Source organism: Equus quagga, chromosome 10 (genome assembly GCF_021613505.1).
Source record: "Equus quagga isolate Etosha38 chromosome 10, UCLA_HA_Equagga_1.0, whole genome shotgun sequence".
Classification (NCBI taxonomy): Eukaryota; Metazoa; Chordata; class Mammalia; order Perissodactyla; family Equidae; genus Equus; species Equus quagga.
In genome coordinates this window covers 74501015-74522008 of record NC_060276.1, presented here as the reverse complement: position 1 = coordinate 74522008, position 20994 = coordinate 74501015, and positions in this window count along the sequence as shown.

Sequence of the window (20994 nt, the reverse complement as noted above, 5' to 3'; positions counted from 1 at the left end):
ATCAAAATTCTACTTGAAATTTCAGAATTTAAACTGCAGATTATTCTATTTTGGTAACACTATCTTCAGAGTTTGTGCTGTTCAAAATCTATTAGAATGAAATCTAGAAACTGTCACAATAGCAATAACATATCATGTGATGTTAAGTGATTTTGAATCTTGATTATTCACACAACAGCAAAGGCCAGGGATTGTAAGGATAGTTAAAGTTCAAGGCAGGATCCCTCAGAATATTTCAGGATGAATAATAAAACACACTAGCAGATTTGCGTATTAAGGAGGAAGCTAACTTTGTTAATTATTAATAACCCCTAAATATATCCGTCAAAACAGTACCTCACAAGTCTCTACGTCAAGGTTCTAGGGAACACCACAGGTTAGGATCATAACGATCACATATTTGACGCTATTGATATAAGATCCCTTCACAGAGACTGTATTCAAAGGGACCAGATTTCACTGGTCACAATTAAGGGGAGATACCACCACTTCCTTGGGAGAAAAAAAGTTGTTCTCTTTATTTGGAACAGGTTCCAGAACACTTATACCATTAGAATACTCCAACTACAAGAAGCTGTAACAGATTTCCTAAAGTAGTCTTTGAAAATGTAGGGGCTCATGCATTCATTTGACAAATATTTATTGAGCACCTGTTTTGTGCCAGATTTGATCCAAGACAGATATCAAGTCACTGCCTTCTTGAATCTTATATATTGCGTATGTAATATATAATACTTCAAATAACATATTTGAATTGAGGTAAACATAAATATATAAATGTAACATAACATAATACAGAAAATCCAGTACAATTCCATCAAAATCCAGCCATCATGTCAATTCACTTGAAAACTAGAATCAGAACTTTTGCTTTAATGGAGAAAAATCTAAAGAAGAGTTTCAGTGCCTTAATTATGCACACGGGGGGCCACAGGGCTTCTGCCCAGACTAAAGCTCGATGGTTTCAGTAAGACTATATGAACTGTGAATACATGTAGGTTAAACCCACTTTCACTTAATAACACTATCACTCACTGAGTGTCCTAAGTTAGGAAATCCAGACATCCTACTCTATGCTTCCCCTACTTTTTCCCACCATGCACACATGTATTCAATCTCAAAGCCTCATTCTAGTTACCTCCTCAATCCTCAAATATAGATACTCCATGCTTATTGCAATAGCTTTAGTTCAAGGCCATACTATCTTTTTTTTTGCGGATACCTGAACTATTGCTAAACTCCCATTGAAGGATGACTATATGTCCTGCGTTGCCCAGAACAGCTCGAGTTTGCCTGAAAGAGTTTCAGCTTCTGCTTTTGTCCTGGTGTAATTACTAATTTTACTTTCACTCTCAAAAGTATTGTGGTTCGCATGATAAATTAATCACATAGTCTATGTGGGCTTCCTGTCTCCAATCCCCCCAACTCCAATCCTGCAATAAGTGGTCTGACTCCATTTTTGATGTTTGATTGCTGACAACTATTAAGCCTCATTTCTCCCTCTTCTCCTCTGTCCCACACCTGAGAAAACTGATAAGAAAGCCTAGTGTTCCTTCTTTTGGCACTGGTGGGTAGTTCAGATCATGCATGAGAGTCCTCAGTCCAATCACATACCCTAACCACTATATAAACCCCAAGCCAGTCTCCTTTTCCTGCACTCTCAAGCCATTTTTAAAAAACTGCTTGGGAGCTTCCCTGCTCTCTTCAGAAAGCCATATTATGAGAGCAATAATACTTTACACACTTTCTTAATGTGTGTGCATGTCATCATCAGTCTCAACAGCTGAATCAAATTTTGGTTGTGGGTCCATCCTGCTACAACCATATTATGTGACTTGGAATTCCTAAGACCACTAAGCTGTTTCATACCTCTATGTCTTTTCACATGCCATTCTTTCTGCCTGTCCTACCACTCTTTAAATCTGACAAATATCTACTCATTATTTCCCTAAATGTAGGCTCCTCTGGGAAGCCAGTCCTGATAATCCCAGGCATTGTTAGTAGATCCTTCTCCTATGATCCATAGTGCATTGTTAATGCTTTTATAAGCACTAATCTCACTGTACTATAATTTGCTCATTTATATGTTTATCTCCTCTCCTAGGCTGTTGGATCTTTGAGGCCAAATAGTGTCTTTTTCATCTTTGTATCTCCCAGCCTTCATTACCTTGTATGTAGCCCAGTGAATGAGACATAACAGGTGAATGTTAAATGCAGATACTGAAGTCATCTCCTACTTGAGCCATATTACGTCAAATGTGTGTAGTTGGGAATTTCTGTGTCCCTGAGATTTTCCAGTATTTGATGGAGACTTCTTCCTAGGAGCCAAGCATATTATCATATATTCATGATGTTATGATCATGTAATCAGTAGTAGATGAACTTGGGTAAAGACTTCAAGTGTCCTATAGGGTATGCATTCATTAGATGGATATTGAGCAAAAAGAAAAAGTAAAACTGGAACTTTCGGGATTGCCTTCATTACTGCTGATATCCATTTTACCTACGATATAATGTGCATATTCCATGAGAGGCTGATCGGTACAATGGAAAGAGAAGGACTAAACCTACATTCAAATCCCCGTTCTGTCATTTATTTACTTTGTTTTCATGTGTCTCATTTTCCTAATTTGTAAAATGAGGATAATACTTTTCTGAGCAGTGTGTGAGGACTGAAATACAAAAAAAAAAAAAAACCATGAAGAGTGGTTGACAGATAGTAGGCACTCAATACATGATATTCCCTTCCCCTGCTTTCTTAACTAATTATAAGGCATTTTCTAAAATAAAACAAAAGATTTATGCTTTTCTGGGGATATTTCATTTCTGCCATGTTTTGTTTTCAGTCTTTTTTTTTCCTACCATAAAAGGTAATCACTTCTGGGTCAGTTCATAGTCTAATAGAAAGCAGTGCTCCTTCACATTGACCTCCCTTAACATTCCAAGATATCCAGCATTAGTTGACTTCTTGATCTGTCCTAATATATTACAATGAACATAAAACACTTTCTTACATTTAGTTACAGAATTCCAGATGACACTGAGGCACTTATTGCTGATTAAAATTGTCTCAAAGACAATTTTATTTACAGAAGGAAACTCTACACAGACTGACAAAGTAGCTTTTGCTGCTATCAAGATAAGAACTCAACTATTTCCCCCACAGTGCCTATACAATTCACACCAATTACTCATCTCTTCTCTAAGGTGAAACCCATGCTCTTGATTCATAACTACATATGCAGGATTGTAGTCTTCTCTTAGTATGTCTATACTGATGTCTCTAAGCTCTGAAGAGTCACAGTGAATGTATTGAGACTTCCACAACTGCAAATCTACAAATTATGTGGTGTGAACTCCAAGAGAACTTTTGATGTTAAAAACAAACAAACAAAAAATCTTCCTGATTTACCTATTTGGCCAATCTCAGAGTAGGTTGTGTCTTTTATTGAGTGCAGAAAGAAGTTATGTGTTAATAAATATCTGCATATTAAAAGATTAGACTCTTTAACCCAAGTTGCTAGCCTGCTGGTACAAAACAGAAGCAGGACTATCATAGAATGCTGGCCTTCTCAACAAATGAGAGAGATGCTGTGAACAAAATTGTTTATTTTAGTCTATGTGGTAGTTATAATCAAATAGGCTCCAATAGCTAGAATGTAGTACATTAAGAATGAATTCAGGTACTACTAAATATGTTAAGCAAGTAACTGACAGCATCAGCCTTGTTTTCTGTGTCTTTATCTAGCTACTGACAGCTGGATCTATTGATTATCCTCACCTTCAGGTTCAGGCTTATCTTAGTTCGTATACCAGTCCTGCCATGGGTGGGAAATGTACTGGATTATCAGTTCCACCATCTGTTGGAGGTGAGGTTTGAAATAAAGAATTTAGAATTAAGAAATAAGTCTTGCTGTTACTAGACTGGGCATCTGGTGTGTCAATGATGAGCTCTGACTTGACTCATATATTAGCTTTACAAGTGAATAGGCTGGCTCTGAGTCACAGCAGTCCTTTACTAGTCTAGTCTATGAAACTAGGTTTGTGCCTCAATTTGTCTTCCTAACAAACGGCGGTTAATGGTAAATATTTAACAGCCAGCTCTCTGAAAAAAAGTATATATAAATATATGTGTGTGTTCATTAAAAATTTTTACTGATACAAAGGATATGTAGTAGGCAATTTATAAATAATAAAATATACAATACTCTTTATTGTAAATTCTAGATAGTCAATTGATTCTTACAGAATGCTTTTGTTGAATTTTCCCCAATACTTATAGCTAACCTATGGTTGCAATTGACAAATGAACATAGTTCCAAATAAATGTTGGTAATATTTTTGTTTATGTTAACAAGTAAGATGAAAGTGAAACAATGAAGACATGATGGAACTTCACTTTATCAATGATGTGAATTTATTCTTTCTTGAGTCAGATGATACGTTTTGAATATTGAAAGAATACTTCCACAATTTTTTTGTGTGCTATTCACAATGGAATGTCTACAGACACAACAGACTTTTAAGTTTAATGTACAGTATTAAGATTTTCTCCATCACTTTCTTAAGTCAAACTAGGAGTCATCAAACTATAGTCCATAGACCAAATCCAGCCTGCTGCCTATTTTCATAAATAAAGTTTTTTTGGAACACAGCCACACTCATTCTTTTATATATTGTCTGTGGCTGCTTTGGCACTGTAACAGAAGAGTTGAGTAGCTGTGACAGAGACCCTATGGTCACCAAAGCCTAAAATACTAACTATCTGGCTCTTTACAGACAAAAAAGATGCCAAACCCTGGTCTATACAGTCAACAGAACAATAAATACATGCATAGTGACTGATGATTTCTGTGGTATAAATACTCCTGCCATGGTTGGCTTTAAGCTATGAATATGATATCACTGAATGTGGAGTTGGGAAAAGATGTGCAGTATACATCATACATTTATAATAGATGCAGATAACCTCAATAGCATAGATAACAGTAAATGTTGTAAAATACTTAGGATGTGATGACTTTTGAGTATTTATAATCTTTGTTTTTAATATAATTTAACTTTGAGTTTACGCAATTTAATTTTTAATAATGGCTGTGTTTAACAGCCAGCTTACAAAATTCTTAAAAAAATAATAATTGACTCTTGCATGCTGGTATGAGCCAGGTTTGGCACACTATTGCAATAAATCTATTTCTTGCTAGGAACCTTACTAGAACCCTTGCTTATTTCTTGAAACTCAGTGGTGGGAGTGGAGCATACAATATGTAACCCTGGCAACTGGCAGGTGGTGGGATGAATGGACAATTTTCTTAAAACCACTGTACAGTGGAGGCACTATATACTGCCTCCTATCTAGACCATGCCACATTTATGACTGCTGGGTTAGGCTCTCTCACAATATGGACAGATGCCCTGATTATACGTAAATTTACCACCCTTTGCATTAGTCCTCTTGCCTGGTCTGGGCTTCTTTTATCTCTCTGATTGGCCTATAGCAATGAGGTCCCAACATCCATATGCACGAACCTGCCAGAGTTATTTTTTAAAAACTTATATTCAACTGTAAAGAATAAACTTATTACACTGACCATTAAAGCTGAAGAATTACGCAAAGCTAAACAACAGAATGAGAAAATCTAGCCACAATCAATGTATGATTTTCTTTCTAAAGTGTAGTAACTTATCATGATAATCACAGAAAAAACAGATTTGTGCTCAAAGAAAACAATAACTTTTTATAGGGCTTTAGATGTCATTAAAATTTGAAGTGACAAACTTATTGAGCTCTGAGTACTTACCACAAACAAAGCACTGTGTCAGGCTACAGAAAATACTGTGGTTGGTCTAAAAAAGATTTAAAAACCCTATGGGATACTGCATAGTGTAGTAGAAAGAGGGTAGACTCAGGAGTCAGATAGAGCCAAGTCTGAATCTCACCAAAGCCACTTAATCTCTCTAATAAGCTTCATCTGTATGAAAGGATGATACACCCTGCCTCACAAAACTCTTCTGAGGATTAAATGAGATAACATATGGAAAGGTGCCTGGCACAATCAGTAACGTTAGTTCCCTTCCTCTACATTTCTCCTTCTGTACTGAATTAAAAAGATTACTTTTAGCAGAGAAGATCAGGGAGATCTTCATGAGGAAGGTAGCATTTGGTTAAGCCTTGAAAGAAGGGTGAGATTTGGATCGATCAAAAAGGAGAAGCAGGGGGCCGGCCCCGTGGCCGAGTGTTTAAGTTCATGTGCTCCACTTCAGCAGTCCAGGGTTTCACCAGTTCAGATCTTGGGCGCGGACGTGGCACTTTCATTAGGCCACGTTGAGGCGGCATCCCACATACCACAACTAGAAGGACCCACAACTAAAATATACAACTATGTGCTTGGGGGATTTGGGGAGAAAAAGCAGAAAAAAAAAGAGGATTGGCAACAGTTGTTAGCCCAGGTGCCAATCTTTAAAAAAAAAAAATGGAGTAGCAGTATTCTGAAGATCCAGACATTTACTAAATAATTTATTTGAAACACTATTGGCTATAAGCTGGTAATTGTTGAAGGCAGTGGTTACTTGAAAGTTCATTATTCAATAGAACACTCTTTACTTTAATATACATTTGAAAATTTCCATAATAAAATGTTTAGAAAGTAATCCATATTCTATGAAACTCCAAAAGCAGCAAAGAAAATATAACAGGATATATAAAAAATGAGATAGAAATAGTCAGTTATCTTCAATACACATCAAGATGCATAATAGCCATTGGAATTTCTAAGATGTATGAAAGAGATTGTATTTTGTGCTTCTGTTTTTTTGTTACTAAAAAGAAGCTCTAAATTAAAAATTTATTAATAAAAAAATCTCAAGAATCTTGGTTCCTGTTCACTATGCTACTCATTGTTGTTGCCTACAGCAAATCATATAACCCTCCCTGTGCTATAATTTCAAAGGAGATTACAAATGAGAGAGTGCTACATGCAAGATGTCGATCATGGTAATCAATATTGTGAAATTTCTGCTCTGGAGGAATTCTCATGGACTCAGCTCAGCTTTCGCTCATAACCTAGAGGTAGGGTGAGGCTGCCATATTATGAGTTTGAGTGGACAGAGGACCAAAACCTTTGGTTCCATCCGATACTGGGATATTAACTAAGAATTGGCTGAGTACCATTCTCTGTGCTATGATCTGTGGGGAAATATGGAGATGATAGCACAGCCTTGCCTTTCAGAAACTTACAGGGGAAAAGACATATACATAAATGAATATAGAAGATTATAGGAAGGGGTATGTGCCTTGTGATAAGGACAAAGTCCAGAAGAAGAGAGATTGCCACAAAAAGGAGGTGGTATTTTATCTGAGCCTTAATGGCAAAATTTCAACATCCAAACGTGTTCAAATGTCAAGTCTTGTGACTTGATTAAATCATATTACTTGATGGCATGACTAATGCATCCAGCTCTCAGGCGAGAATAGTAATATTTATGGTAGACAACTGGATCTACTGAGCATGCCACGTCTAAATAATGACCTTGATTCTACCTCATAAATAGCTTTCAAGAACATCCCCTCTTTGCCATTCTCTGCTACTGCCTTATTTGGCTCACCTTGTTACCTTTCATTTACACTACTGTAAGAGTCCCCTAAAATATCTCTCCGGCTTTAGTACTTTTCTCACCATAACCATCTTTTTAAAATACTAATCTGATCCTGTCTCTCTGTTACTCAAAACCTGTCAATTCCTTCCTGTGCCCTACAGGCACTCAGACTTTTAGCATGGCATATCAGACTTTTCATAATCTGGCTCTTAACTACCATCCAGCCTTTTAAGATCCAGCAATACTGAATATTTATATTTTTCTGAATATGCCATGCTATTTCATACTTCTCTATATAGAATGCTGTTTCTTGTCAGTCTAGCAAACTTAACCGTGTGGTGTAGTGGAAAAGGAGAGTGTTCCGTAGCCCAACAGAGCTATACGTAAGGCTCTATTAGCTTTGTTGTCATGAGCAAGTTATTCTACAACTTTCTGAACCCTAATTTCCTTACCCCTAAAATTGGGATAACAACACACACTCTAGAGTTGTTACCTAGATAAGTGCTCAAATTCATTATACTTTCACTGATACACTGCAGACATTTAATAAATGGTTGCTATTATTTCTAGCCTCTAAATGAAAATAAAGTGAATGAATAAATGAATGAATATAAGATTGTAAGTCTAGATAAAAAGAAAAGAGGGCTAGGATCTGGTTTAAACTGGCACAACTTTATTTTTTTTTATGGAGTTCATAATAGTTATCATTGTGAAATTTCAATCGTACATTATTTCTTGTCTGTCACCACACAAGTGCTCACTTTTTGATCTTTTTCTAGCCAGGGAATTTTGTTCTTTCTTTTTTTTTAAATAAGAAACAAATTTTATGAAGTTACGTTCTTGAGTCATAGTACAATCTATTTCCATAGGAATTTTCTCAGTGCCAGTATAACATCTTTGTTTCTCAGACAATATATTATAGGGTTCAACGTTAGTGTCACAATGGTATAAAAAAGAGACGGGAATTTGTGCATCCATGTTAAATAACTGGACTTTGGTCTCAAATATATAATGATGCTTGATCCAAGGAATAAAGCCACAACCGTGAGATCAGAAGAACAAGTGGAGAAGGCCTTGGCTCTCCCAGTTGCTGATGGTAGCTTCAGGATGGTTGAGATTATTGTTTCTTCAGTAATTTTATTGAGATAATAATGGTTTATAACTGTGTAATTTTGGGTGTACATTATTATTTATCAGTTTCTGTATAGACTGCATTGTGCTCATCACCAGTAGTCTAATTTTTGTCCATTACCATGCATATGTGCCACTTTATCTCTTTCGCCCACACCCCAACCCCCTTCCCTTCTGGTAACCACTAATCTGTTCTCTTTGTCCATGTGTTTGTTCATCTTCCAATATGAGTGAAATCATGCAGTATTTGTCTTTCTCTGTCTGGCTTATTTTTCTTAACATTGTACCCTCAAGGTCCATCCATGTTGTTGCAAATGGGACAATTTTGTCTTTTTTATGGCTGAGTAGTATAGTATTCCATTGTGTATGTGTGTGTGTGTGTGTATCTATCTATCTATCTATCTATCTATGTGTATATATATAGAGATACCACATCTTTATATATTAATCTGTAGGAGAACTTATGAGTGTCTAAGTCTCTGAGGGCTATGGGAGGGAAATGGTAAACTAGCTGTGCTGTGCTGTGATGGCAGTAGAGTTCAGGGTGAAGTAAGAGGACTGGGAGTACAGATAGCAGGGCTGGAAAACTTAACAAGGAAAGTGAGTGACCTAATGAAAATGCAAATGGTTTTATATAGTACTTTTGCCTTGAGATTAGATGCACTAGCTCCAGCTTTGAGGTGCAAGAGATATCAAATTAAACCAAATTCTGGACTCCCAGTGGACTCTCCTACATAAAACATGAAATATTAACTCATCTCACTATTCAAGATAGTGTGAGTTCTTAAAGGATGTGTGTGTGCACACACATGTGCGTGTGAATGTGCATGCATGTGTGTGAAAGGAGAGGGAGGAAGAGACAGAGACAGAGATTGAGTCTCCTTTTCTCCAATGGAAGAAGTTGATCTCATTAAAATCTTGAGGCTGCTCTTCAATCTTTTCTTCTTCCTTGCTCAGCAGAGCTCAGAGCTTCTCATTGCATCATCAGAAATGGTGTAATAATTTTACATACTTTATAGGATTCTTGTGAGTCTTAAATTATTTAATATGTTTAAAGCACTTAGAACAGTGCCTGCTCATAGCAAGTGTTAATGCAAGCATTAACCACTGTTATTAAGATAAAAGACATGGCCCTTGTTGTCAAGTTTATTGTTATGGGAACTTAGGCAAGTCTCATAATCTCTCTGAACCTCAGTTTTCTCAAATTTAATATTACTTACTTTATAGAGTTTACATTTTAAAAGATAACAGATGTGCTATGTTTAACATACATAGTAACTGGCAAAAAGTAGGGATTCAATATATGTTCCCTTTTTTCTTGTTCCTAGACCCAGGAACAGTCTAACATCAAATCTCAAACATTAACTCGCTTTCTTCTAGAGTGGGGTTTAAAGATATCTTGCTTTAATATTAGCTACAATGTTCCCTTTTAGAACCTTGAAGTTGGCTAATATCCTTCTAAGCCCATACTCAGCCTTTCCCCTCTCTCACCGCACCCCCAAATAAGTTCATTCACTGTTCAGTGTCCCTGAAAGACTGTCACCTTCTTTGAGGGAAAGGACCACACATTCATTTATATATATCACTCATAACGCTTAGTGTATAACTAAACACACAGTAGGTACTCCATAAACATTTGTGAAACTAAACAATTGATGGTCTTGCTGATGACACTTCTGAAAGGCTACTGAGAAAATCTTTCGCCTTCTGTCTTCTGAGAATTATGTAGAGCAGCTGCAAATGCTGGCAGTATCTTCCATTCTAGCCATATGCTTTTTTTTTTCTCCTTTACCCTTCTTTGGGCCAAATTTCCATGGCTTTCCACTTAGCAAATTTTTCTTTTCTGAAGAGGAGGTTAAAAAGCAGAGGCAAAAAAAGTTTGTGTCTTGTGTCTTTTAGTATCTATTCCCTCATCACAGCAATAACACTGACAGAAAGCAACGAATTGCAGCCCAGACATTCAGAGAGCAAGAGGGAAGTCTCAATTTCAAGGTGATAATAAATTGTGGTGTTTAATGGTCACCTCAGCAAACAGCTTAAATAAATAAATAGATAAACATGAAGAGTCCTGTGAACATGTTTTTTTCTCAATTTCTCTTTCCCTTTCCCCATTTATTTGGCATTTCTGCTCTGAACTGAAATGTGAGCATACCTGGAGCCCTACTAAAATAGATATTTTTATAAGAATTGTGGCATTAAACAGGGGCCATTTTTAGTTGGCTGTTCAGAATAAAATCTAAACCCCTTCATCACATACTTCATCACATGGTAGTGATGACAGCACTACATGCTGTCAGGCCTTCTGAATCAAAAGACATCCTGGGGGAGTCATCCCTATGCCCAGGCTTCTCCATGTCTTGTAGTAATTAGTGAAGCTTGTGTTGCACATCTGCGTACCAGACTCTGCAGGATCTATATTGATTAGTTTGATCCTGGTCTTAAATGACTCTGAAATCATAAAGGTCATTATTCTTTTTACCAGACAGGTAGCTCCCTATGGCAAGGTTTTATTTAAATATACATTATGTAGGCTGAGTGGCTTCAGCAGGATGATGGTATAAGAGATTCTAGCACTTGTCACTTCACAGAAACATCAGTTTGAAAAACTATGCATGCACAAAAATACTTTAACAAGAGCTAAGTATTCCAGGTAATTAATTATAGTACCTGGGTTGAGGACGAAAATAAGAAAAGCTGCATTGAAGAGGGTAGGGAAGATAGTTTCACGTTACTTTCATTACTCCTCCCCCAAGCCTGGGCAGCCCAGCATGGAGAAAGACACCGTCCCCATGGGGGAAGGAGAGTGAAATGAGCACCTGATTCACTGTGGAGCCCAGTAACAGGCCCACACCAACACCAAGCAAGCCCCCACAGCCTCATGCTCCATTCAGGCTTCCCTGACCTAGGCTTACAACCCTCCAGGGCTCTAGGCCAGCTACCACATGCCCAGGATCCCAGCCTGCCTCAGCTTCCAGCCAACTCTTATGGCCCCAGCTACTGGCCCAGCTCAGTACTAGGCTGGACCCTTCAGACCTAGACACCAGAACAGCTCCTGCAGAACTAGATTCCTGGCTTGCCCCAGCACTGGGCCAATGCCCACAGTCCCAACCTCCAGGCCTCAAGCTGCAGGCCAACTCCACAGCCCCAAGCTTCAAGTTCATCTCAGTGCCGGACTAGCCTCCATGCCACAGCCTCCAGGCCAGCTCCCATGGATCCAAGGTCCTAGCCTACCCCAGCACCAGGCAGGCCCCTTAAGACCACATCTCTAGGCTTGCCCTCATGGACCCAGACACCAGGCCAGTCCTCATGGACCTAAACATCAGGTCTGTGCACCTGCTGACCTAGGCACCAGAACTGCCTGCCTGAGGACTCCAGCAACAAGCCCACTATTGAACACCAACTGATGGCCCACCCAGAATCACTGGACAGACTGACTTGTGGAGGGCTTTCCCTGCCAAAGCCAGTCTGTAAATACTGTAAGAGTTGCCTACTTCTACAAATTAGCAAGGACCAATGTAAGACCACAAGGATCACAAATAATCAAGGAAACATGATACCATCAAAGGAAAGTAATAAAGCTTCAATGACTGGCCCTAAAGAAATGGAAATCAATGAACTATATGATAAAAAAATTCAGAATAATTCTCTTAAAAAATTCAGTGAACTACAGGAATACATGGACAGACAACTAAACAAAATTAGGAAAACAATGCATAAACAAAATGATAAGTTCAACAAAGAAATAGAATTAATTTAAAAAAACCCCAGAAATCCTACAGTTTAAGAATACAATGACTGATCTTAAGAATTCAATATAGAGCTTCAACATCAGCCTCTAAAAAGCAGAAAAAAGAATTAGTAAACTAGAGGAAAGGTCATTTGAAATTATCCAGTCAGAGGAGCACAAAGAAAAAAGAATGAAAAAGAGTGAAGAAAGCCTACGTGAACTATGGAATATCATTAAGGGAAACAATCTATGCATTATCGGAGTCTCATATGGAGAAGAGAGGGAGAAAGGAGCAGAAATATTACTTAAAGAACTAATTCCTGAGAGCTTCCTAAATCTGAGGAGATATCTGGACATTCACGTTCATGAAGCTCATAGGACCCCAAAATTTGAACCAAAAATGATTTTCTCCAAGATACACTATAATAAAATATCTAAAATCAAATATAGAGGGAATTGTAAAAGCAGCAAGAGAAAAAATATCCTCATAAACAAGGGAACTCCCAGAAGCCTATCAGTGAATTTTTCAGCAGAAACATGGCAGGCTAGGATAGATTGGGATAATGTGTTCAAAGCGCTGAAAGAAAAAACTTGCTAACCAAGAATACCTTACGCAGCAAAGTTGTCCTTCAGAAATGAAGGAGAAATAAAGATTTTCCGAGACAAAGAAAAGCTGTGGGAGTTCATCACCACTAGACTTGTCTCCCAAGAAATGCTAAAGGGAGGTTTTCAAGTTGAAACAAAAGGAAGCTAACAACATGAAAACATATGAAAGTACAAAACTTCTATAAAGATAAGAATATAGTCAAATTCAGAATACTTTAATATTGTAATGGTAGTATGTAAATAACTTTAACTCTGGTATAAAAGGTAAAGATAAAAGTATTAAAAATAACTATGGTTACAATAATGTGTTAAAGGATACACTACATATAAAAGATGAAAAATGTGATGTCAATAATGTAAAATGTGAGAAGAGGAGAAATTGATATGTAGAACTTTTGTGTGTGGTTCAGTTAAGTTGTTAGCTTAAAATAGACTGTTATATCTATAATATGTTTTATGTAAGACTCATGGTAACCACAAATAAAAAACCTGCAGGAGACAGAAAAGAAATAAAGAGAAAAGAATCAAAGCATACTAGTACAAATAAATTATCAAATCACAAATGAAGACAGCAAGAGAGGAAGAAAGGAAGAAAAGAATTACAAAACATTCAGAAGATAATTAAAAATGGCAATAGTAAATATTTACCTATCAATAATTACTTTAAAGGGAAATGGAGGGGCCTGGACCCGTGGCTGAGTGGTTAAGTTCATGTGCTCTGCTTTAGCAGCTTTGGGTTCGCCAGTTTGGATCCTGGGTGCAGACCTACACACTGTTCATCAAGCCATTCTGTGGCAGCATCCCACATAGAAGAACTAGAATAACCTACAACTAGGATATACAACTATGTACTGAGGCTTTGGGGAGAAAAAAAAGGTAAATGGATTGAATTTGCCAATCAAAAGATGGAGTGGCTGAATGGATAATAAGACAGAGTTGAGCAATATGCTGCCACAACAGACTCGCTTTAGCTTTAAGGACACATATTGGCTTAAAGTGAAGGGATGGAAAAAGATATTCCATGCAAATGGAAACCAAAGGAGAATGTGTGACTATACTTATATCAGACAAAATAGACTTTAAGACAAGAACTGTCAAAAGAGACAAAGTCACTATACAAAAATAAACAGATCATTTCATCAAGAAGATATAAGAATTGTAAATAGATATGCACTAAACATGACAACCTAAATATACAAAACATGTACTAAAAGAACTGAAGGGAGAAATAGACAGTAATACAGTACTAGTAGGAGTTTCAATAGCCCCCCTTTCAACAATGTATAGATCATCCAGGAAGAAAATCAATAAGGAAACAGTGGACTTGAACAATACCGTAGACTGAGTGGACTTAAGAGACAAGTACAGAACATTCCATTCAATAACAGCAGAATACATATTTTTTTCAAGTGCTCATGAAATATTCTCCAGGATAGATTGTATATTAGGCCACAAAACAAGTCTATTGAAGTCATACCAAGTGTCTTTCCTGACAACAATGGTGTGAAACTAGAAAGCAATAACAGAAGTAAATTGGAAAATTCATAAATACATGGAAGTTAAACAAGACATTTCTGAACAAACTTTTGGTCAAAGAAGACATCAAAAGGGAAATAAAGAAATATCTGGAGACAAATGAAAGTGGAAAGACAACATACCAAAACTTATTGGATGCAGTGAAAGCAGTTTTAAGAGGGAAATTTATAGCACTCAGGGAATATATTATAAAAAAGAAAGATCTCAAATAAAAACCTAACTTTGCATCCTAAGGAACTAGAAAAACATGAACAAATGAACAAAAGTTAACAGAAAGAAGAAAGTAATAAATATCAGGGCAGAAATAAATAAAATAGAGAACAGAAAAACAGTAGAAAAGATTAATGAAACTAAGAATTGCTTTTTTGAAAAGATAAATAAAATTGACAAACCTTTAGCTAGACTAAGAAAAAGGGAGAAGACTCAAATAAACAAAATGATACATAAAAGAGGACACACTACCATTGATAACACAGAAGTACAAAGGATCATATAAGACTACTAAAAACATTTAAAAACAATAAATTGGAAAACCTAGAAGAAATGGACAAGATCCTAGAAACATACAACATACCAAGACTGAATTATCAACAAAGAAAATCTGAGCAGACCAATAAGGAGTAAGGAGATTGAAGCAGTAATCAAAAACCTCCCAGCAAAGAACAGCCCAAGACCTGATAGCTTCACTGGTAAATTCTATCAAACATTTAAACTAACACCAATCCTTCTTAAAGTCTTCCAAAAGGTTAAAGAGGAGAGAACACTTCCAAACTCGTTTTAAAAGGCCAGCATTACTCTAACTCCAAAGCCAGACAAGGACAGTACAAGAAAAGATAATTACAGACCAATATTCCTGATGAACATACATGCAAAAACACCTAACAAAATATTAGCAAACTGAATTCAGTAACACATTTAAAGGATCCTACACCATATTCAAGTGGAATTTATCCCTGGGATGCAAGGATGGTTTGACATACACAAATCATTAAATGTGATACACCACATTAACAGAATGAAGGACAAATATCCTATGATTATCTCAATAGATGCAGAAAAAGCATTTGAGAAAATTCAACATCCTTTCACGATTAAAAACTCTCAATGAATTAGGTATAGTTGGAATGCACTTCCAGATAATAAAGGCCAAATTTGACAAGCTCACAGCTAACAACATAATCAAATGTGAAAAGTTGAAAGTTTTTCCTCTAAGATCGGAAACAAGACAAGAATGCCCACTCTTGCCATTTCCATTGAATATAGTATTGGAAGGCTCAGCCAGAGAAATTAGGCAAGGAAAAGAAAAGAAGGGCATTGAAACTGGGAAGGGAAAAGTACAATTATCTCTGTTTGCAGATTACATGATCTTATATATTTAAAAAACCCTAAAAACTCCACCAAAAAACTGTCAGAACCAATAAACATGTTCAGTAAAGCTGCTGAATAAAAAATCAACATACAAAAATCAGTTGCATTTCTATATACTAACAATGAACTACCCAAAAAAGATCTGAAGAAGAAAATACCATTTATAATAGCATCAAAAAAGTACTTAGGAATATATTTAATCAAGGAGGTGAAAAATCTGTTCATTGAAAACTATAAAACACTGACAAAAGAAATTGAAGAAAACACAAATAAAGGGAAAGATATGCCATGTCCATGGATTAGAAGAATTAATATGGTTAAATTGTCCATACTACCCAAAGAAATCTACAGATTCAATGCAATTCCCGTCAAAATTCTAATAGCATTTTTTACAAAAATAGAAAAAACAATCCTAAAATTCACATGGAACCACAAAAGACCACAAAAAGTCAAAGTACTTATGAGCAAAAAGAACAAAGTTAGAGGCATCACACTATCTGATTTCAAAATATACTACAAAGCTATAATAATCAAAACAACATGGTACTGGCATAAAGATCAATGGACATATAGATCAACAGAACAGAATAGAGATCGCAGAAATAAATTCATGTATTCATAGTCAATTTATCTTTAACAAAGTTGTCAAAAATACACAATGGTGAAAGTACAGTTTCTTCAATAAATGGTGCTGGGAAAACCAGTTTTCCACAGGCAGAAGAATAAAATTGAACCATTATCTCATTCAATATACAAAATTCAACTCAAAACGGAGTAAAAGACTTAAATATAAGATCTGAAATCATAAAACTATTACAAGAAAACATTGAGACAAAGCTTCTTAACATTGATCCAGGCAATGATATTTTTGATATAACCCCAAACAGGCAACAAAAGCAAAAATAGACCAATGGGATTGCATAAAACTAAAAGTCTTCTGCAAAGAAAGGAAATAATCAACAGAATGAAAAGACAACCTTCAAAGTGGGAGAAAATATTTGCAAACCATACATGTGATAAGGGGTTAATATCAAAAATATTTAAGAAACTCAAATAATTCAATAGCAAGAAAACAAACAGCCTGATTAAAAAATTAGCAAAGAACCTGCATAAACATTTCTCAAAAGAAGCCATGCAAAGGGCAAAAAGTGATGTTTTGTGTTCAACATCACTAATCATCAGGGAAATGAAAATCAAAATCACAATGAGATATTACCTCATACATGTTAGGATGTCTACTTACAAAAAGACAAGGGATAACAAATTCTGGTGAGGATGTGGAGAAAAGGTAGCCATTGTACACTGTTGGTGAGTTTGTAAATTGGTACAGTCATTATGGAAAACAATAGGGAGATTCCTCAAAGAATAAAAATAGACCTTCCCATATCATCCAGCAATCCCACTTTTGGATGTATATCAAAGGAAAGGAAATCGAGATATTGAAGACCTATCTGCACTCCCATGTTAGTTGCAGTATTATTCACAGTAGCCAAGACAAGAAACAACCCAAGTGTCCGAAAATAGATGAATAGGTAAAGAAGATGTTTTATATATGTATACAATGGAATATTTTCAGCCATGAGAAAGAAGGAAATCCTGCCGCTTGGGACAACATCGATGAACCTGGAGACCATTATGCTAAGTGAAATAAACCAGACAGAGATAGACAAATAGTGTGTAATCTCACTTATAGGTGGAATGTGAAAAAAAAAAAAAGTTAAATGCATAGAAGTAGAGACTAAAATGGTGTTTACCAGGGGCTGGGGGATAGTGTGAGGAATGGGGAAATGCTGGTCAAATAATGCAAAGTTTCAGTGATGCAGGACGAATAAGTCTAGAAATCTAATATACAGGCATGATGACTACCCTTAATAATACTGAATTGAACACTTGAAATGTGCTAGAGAACAGATTTAAGGTACTTACATAAAAATTATATCCATGTGAGGAGATATGTTAATTAGCTTGACTATAGTAATCATTTCACTATCAATATGTATATCAAATCATGTTATACATATTGAATATATACAATTTTAATTTAAAACTATATAAATAAAATAGAGCCATCCTGGTGCACCAACAGTATGCATGCATGCCTTCATTTATTAATTCACTCATTCATTTGTTTCTTCATTCAAACATTTATGGGCACTTTACTCTGGGCCAGGCTTAGTGTTACATCGTACACAGATTAAGATAAGCAAGATACAACTGCCTTTATGGGACAGTCAAATATGAAAATGAGCAACTACAAAGTCAGAAGGATCTGAACAGAGATATTTACAAGAGTAGTAAGGTCTACTGAGAATAGGGCAACTAATTGTACCTAGGGATGGACACAGGACACACCCAAGTATTGAAGGCAAAGTATGAATCCATTGGAAAAGGGCAGAAAAGGGGAAATGCATTCCAAAGAGAGTAAATGGCATACGCAAAGGCACTAAGAATGGAAAATCATAAAGTATTTAAGGAACTAGAAATAACCCTTTGGATACAAGGTGGTGTGTAGTGGGCAATAAAGTTGGAAGCTGGCAGGACCCAGATTGTGCAGAGTACTATATGTGGTGAAGGAGTTTAGATTTTATCCTGTAGGCAAAGGAGGGTCATTGAAGTATTTTAAGCAGGAAAGTAATATCAGATTTGCATGTTCTCTGGTGACAGTATGGAGGAGGACTTGGGAGGGAAAATGAACTAGAAAGGCAGAGGGACCAGCTGGGAGACTATTTCACTAGTCCAGGTAAAATAAAATAAGGGCCTGAATTAAATTGTTGGCAGTGAGGATGAAGAAAGAAAGGTAGATAGAAGAGGTAATTAGGTAGATAATTGACGTGCTGTCATAGCTAATTGAATGTGAGGGTGGTGAGAAGAAGGGGGATGGAGTAATCAAGGAAAATTTGGGTTTTTGAGTGAAGAGTGGTACTGTTCTCTGAGCCATGGGACACAAGAGGAAGAAAAGGGGGTACAGTGCAGAGGGGTAATGAGTTCCTCTGCAAACATGATGAGAATGAAATTCCTAGGACCTATACAGGTGGAGATGTCCAGTTGGCAGCTGGAAATGTGGGTCTGAACCCAGGAGAGGAGGACTGGCCTGGGGAATATAGATTTTGGAGTAGTTAGTATATTGGTAGTGGCTTTAGGAAATCCTGGTAGTTAAATACGCACAGAAATGGAAAAAAGGGGGATGGGATAGTGGGAAAGAGCAACATTGAAGGGATAGGTAAGGAAGAAATGCTCAAGAAGTAGAGTCACAGAAGCCAAGGCTGGGGTAGGGGTGGTGTTGGTGGTGGTCATCATCATTGCTTATACTGTTGACCTTTGCTAGGGATCTGATTGGCAGTGTTACCCTTGTAATGAGAAAACAAATTCAAACTATGGGATATTTCAATGTCGCAGATGCTAACTCTTAAATTGGTCACAAAACTAGGACAACTATACAGGTATTGTAGTCAGTATAAGTAGAGTGCTAAATTCAGTTCTGGATCCTTTGCATTCAGAGAGATATTCAAACTGGAGTACATTTAGCAAGAGACACCCTAGAGGGTGAAGAGTCTAGCAGAGGCAACGATTAAAGAAACTAGACATACTTCAGAGAAGAGAATACTCTAGAGGAGATGATCACTGCCTTCGAATATTTAGAAGGCTAATGTAAGGAAGGGAAATTCACCTTTCCTGTGTTGCTCTCGAGAAGACACCTAGAAACAATGAGTAGAATCTGACTTTAATGGATTACAAAGAAGAACTGCCTGACAATGAGAATTGCCTGTTAATGTAATTAGCTTCCTTTCAGTAGGAATACCGAGTTCCTTGTACTGGAGGTATTTAAGCAGAGGCTGTATGGAAACCTATCTGGGGTCCTGTACAGGAGGTTTCTGTACTGACTGGGAGTTTGGAATAGATCTTCAGGGCTCCTTTAAGAGTCTTTGATTTTATGTAGATCTGTGTAAGAACAAATGAGACTATAGTTTTCAATGCCTATTCGGTTTTTAAATGTTCTCGATTGCTTAGCTCCACAGTATAGGCTGCTACTGGTCCAGTTTATTTCTTTATCATTATCATCATCATGAACAATATACATTTAATGAGCACCAATTTCACTGATAGCAAGTGCATGGTCGTAAAGAAATTGGATATGACACTTAATATAAAAAAATCAAACAATAGGCGTCTGTCTCTATTTTACAACCCCTTAGGTATTAGTGTCTTGGGGCCTTCAAGTCTCAGAGGCACAGGACCTCTGACTACAAGGGTGTAGGCAAATGCTGGGTTCTGAGAAACATAAGGAGACCAATGAGGTAGGGAAGGCTAGATTTTGGTTGAGTAAGGATTTGGAAACAGAGAAGAGGTCGCTAGAAACACTATATGTAAAAACATTTTTAAAGTAAGCAAAGGGTAAAATAGGGAGGCTATGATCAGAAGAGCAGCCCTTTATTTATAAAGTCTGAGTTATGGGGCTGGCCCAGTGGTGCAGCAGGTAAGTTCACACGTTCCGCTTTGGTGACCTGGGGTTCGCCTGTTCAGATCCCGGGTGTGGACCTATGCACCTCTTGGCAAGCCATGCTCTGGCAAGGCATCCCACATATAAAGTAGGGGAAGATGGGCACGGATGTTAGCTCGGGGTCACTTTTCTTCAGCAAAAAGAGGAGGATTGGCAGCTAATCTTCCTAAAAAAAATAATATTTTTTTTAAAAAGTCTGAGTTGTCTCTTGGTGAACACTTTAATTCTTTATTATTTAGAATTAATTTTACTTTTCACTTTTCCTCCCTGGATTAGGGTTGCTATGGCATCAAAAATGAGTATTGCACACAAAATCTGTGTTGTGAAAAATTACTGCTAAGTTAGAAGCACACTGTTTGGTATTGATGACCACATTTTGTAGTGATATAAAATATGGTCAATATGTTTGTGCACCTAAATGTACTAGGTGTTCCAAATGTTACCTCATTTAATTTAAACAAGTCCATGAGGTTGGGATCACTATCTCTATTGAAACAGAAGAGGACACAGACACAGACTAAATTACTTGCAT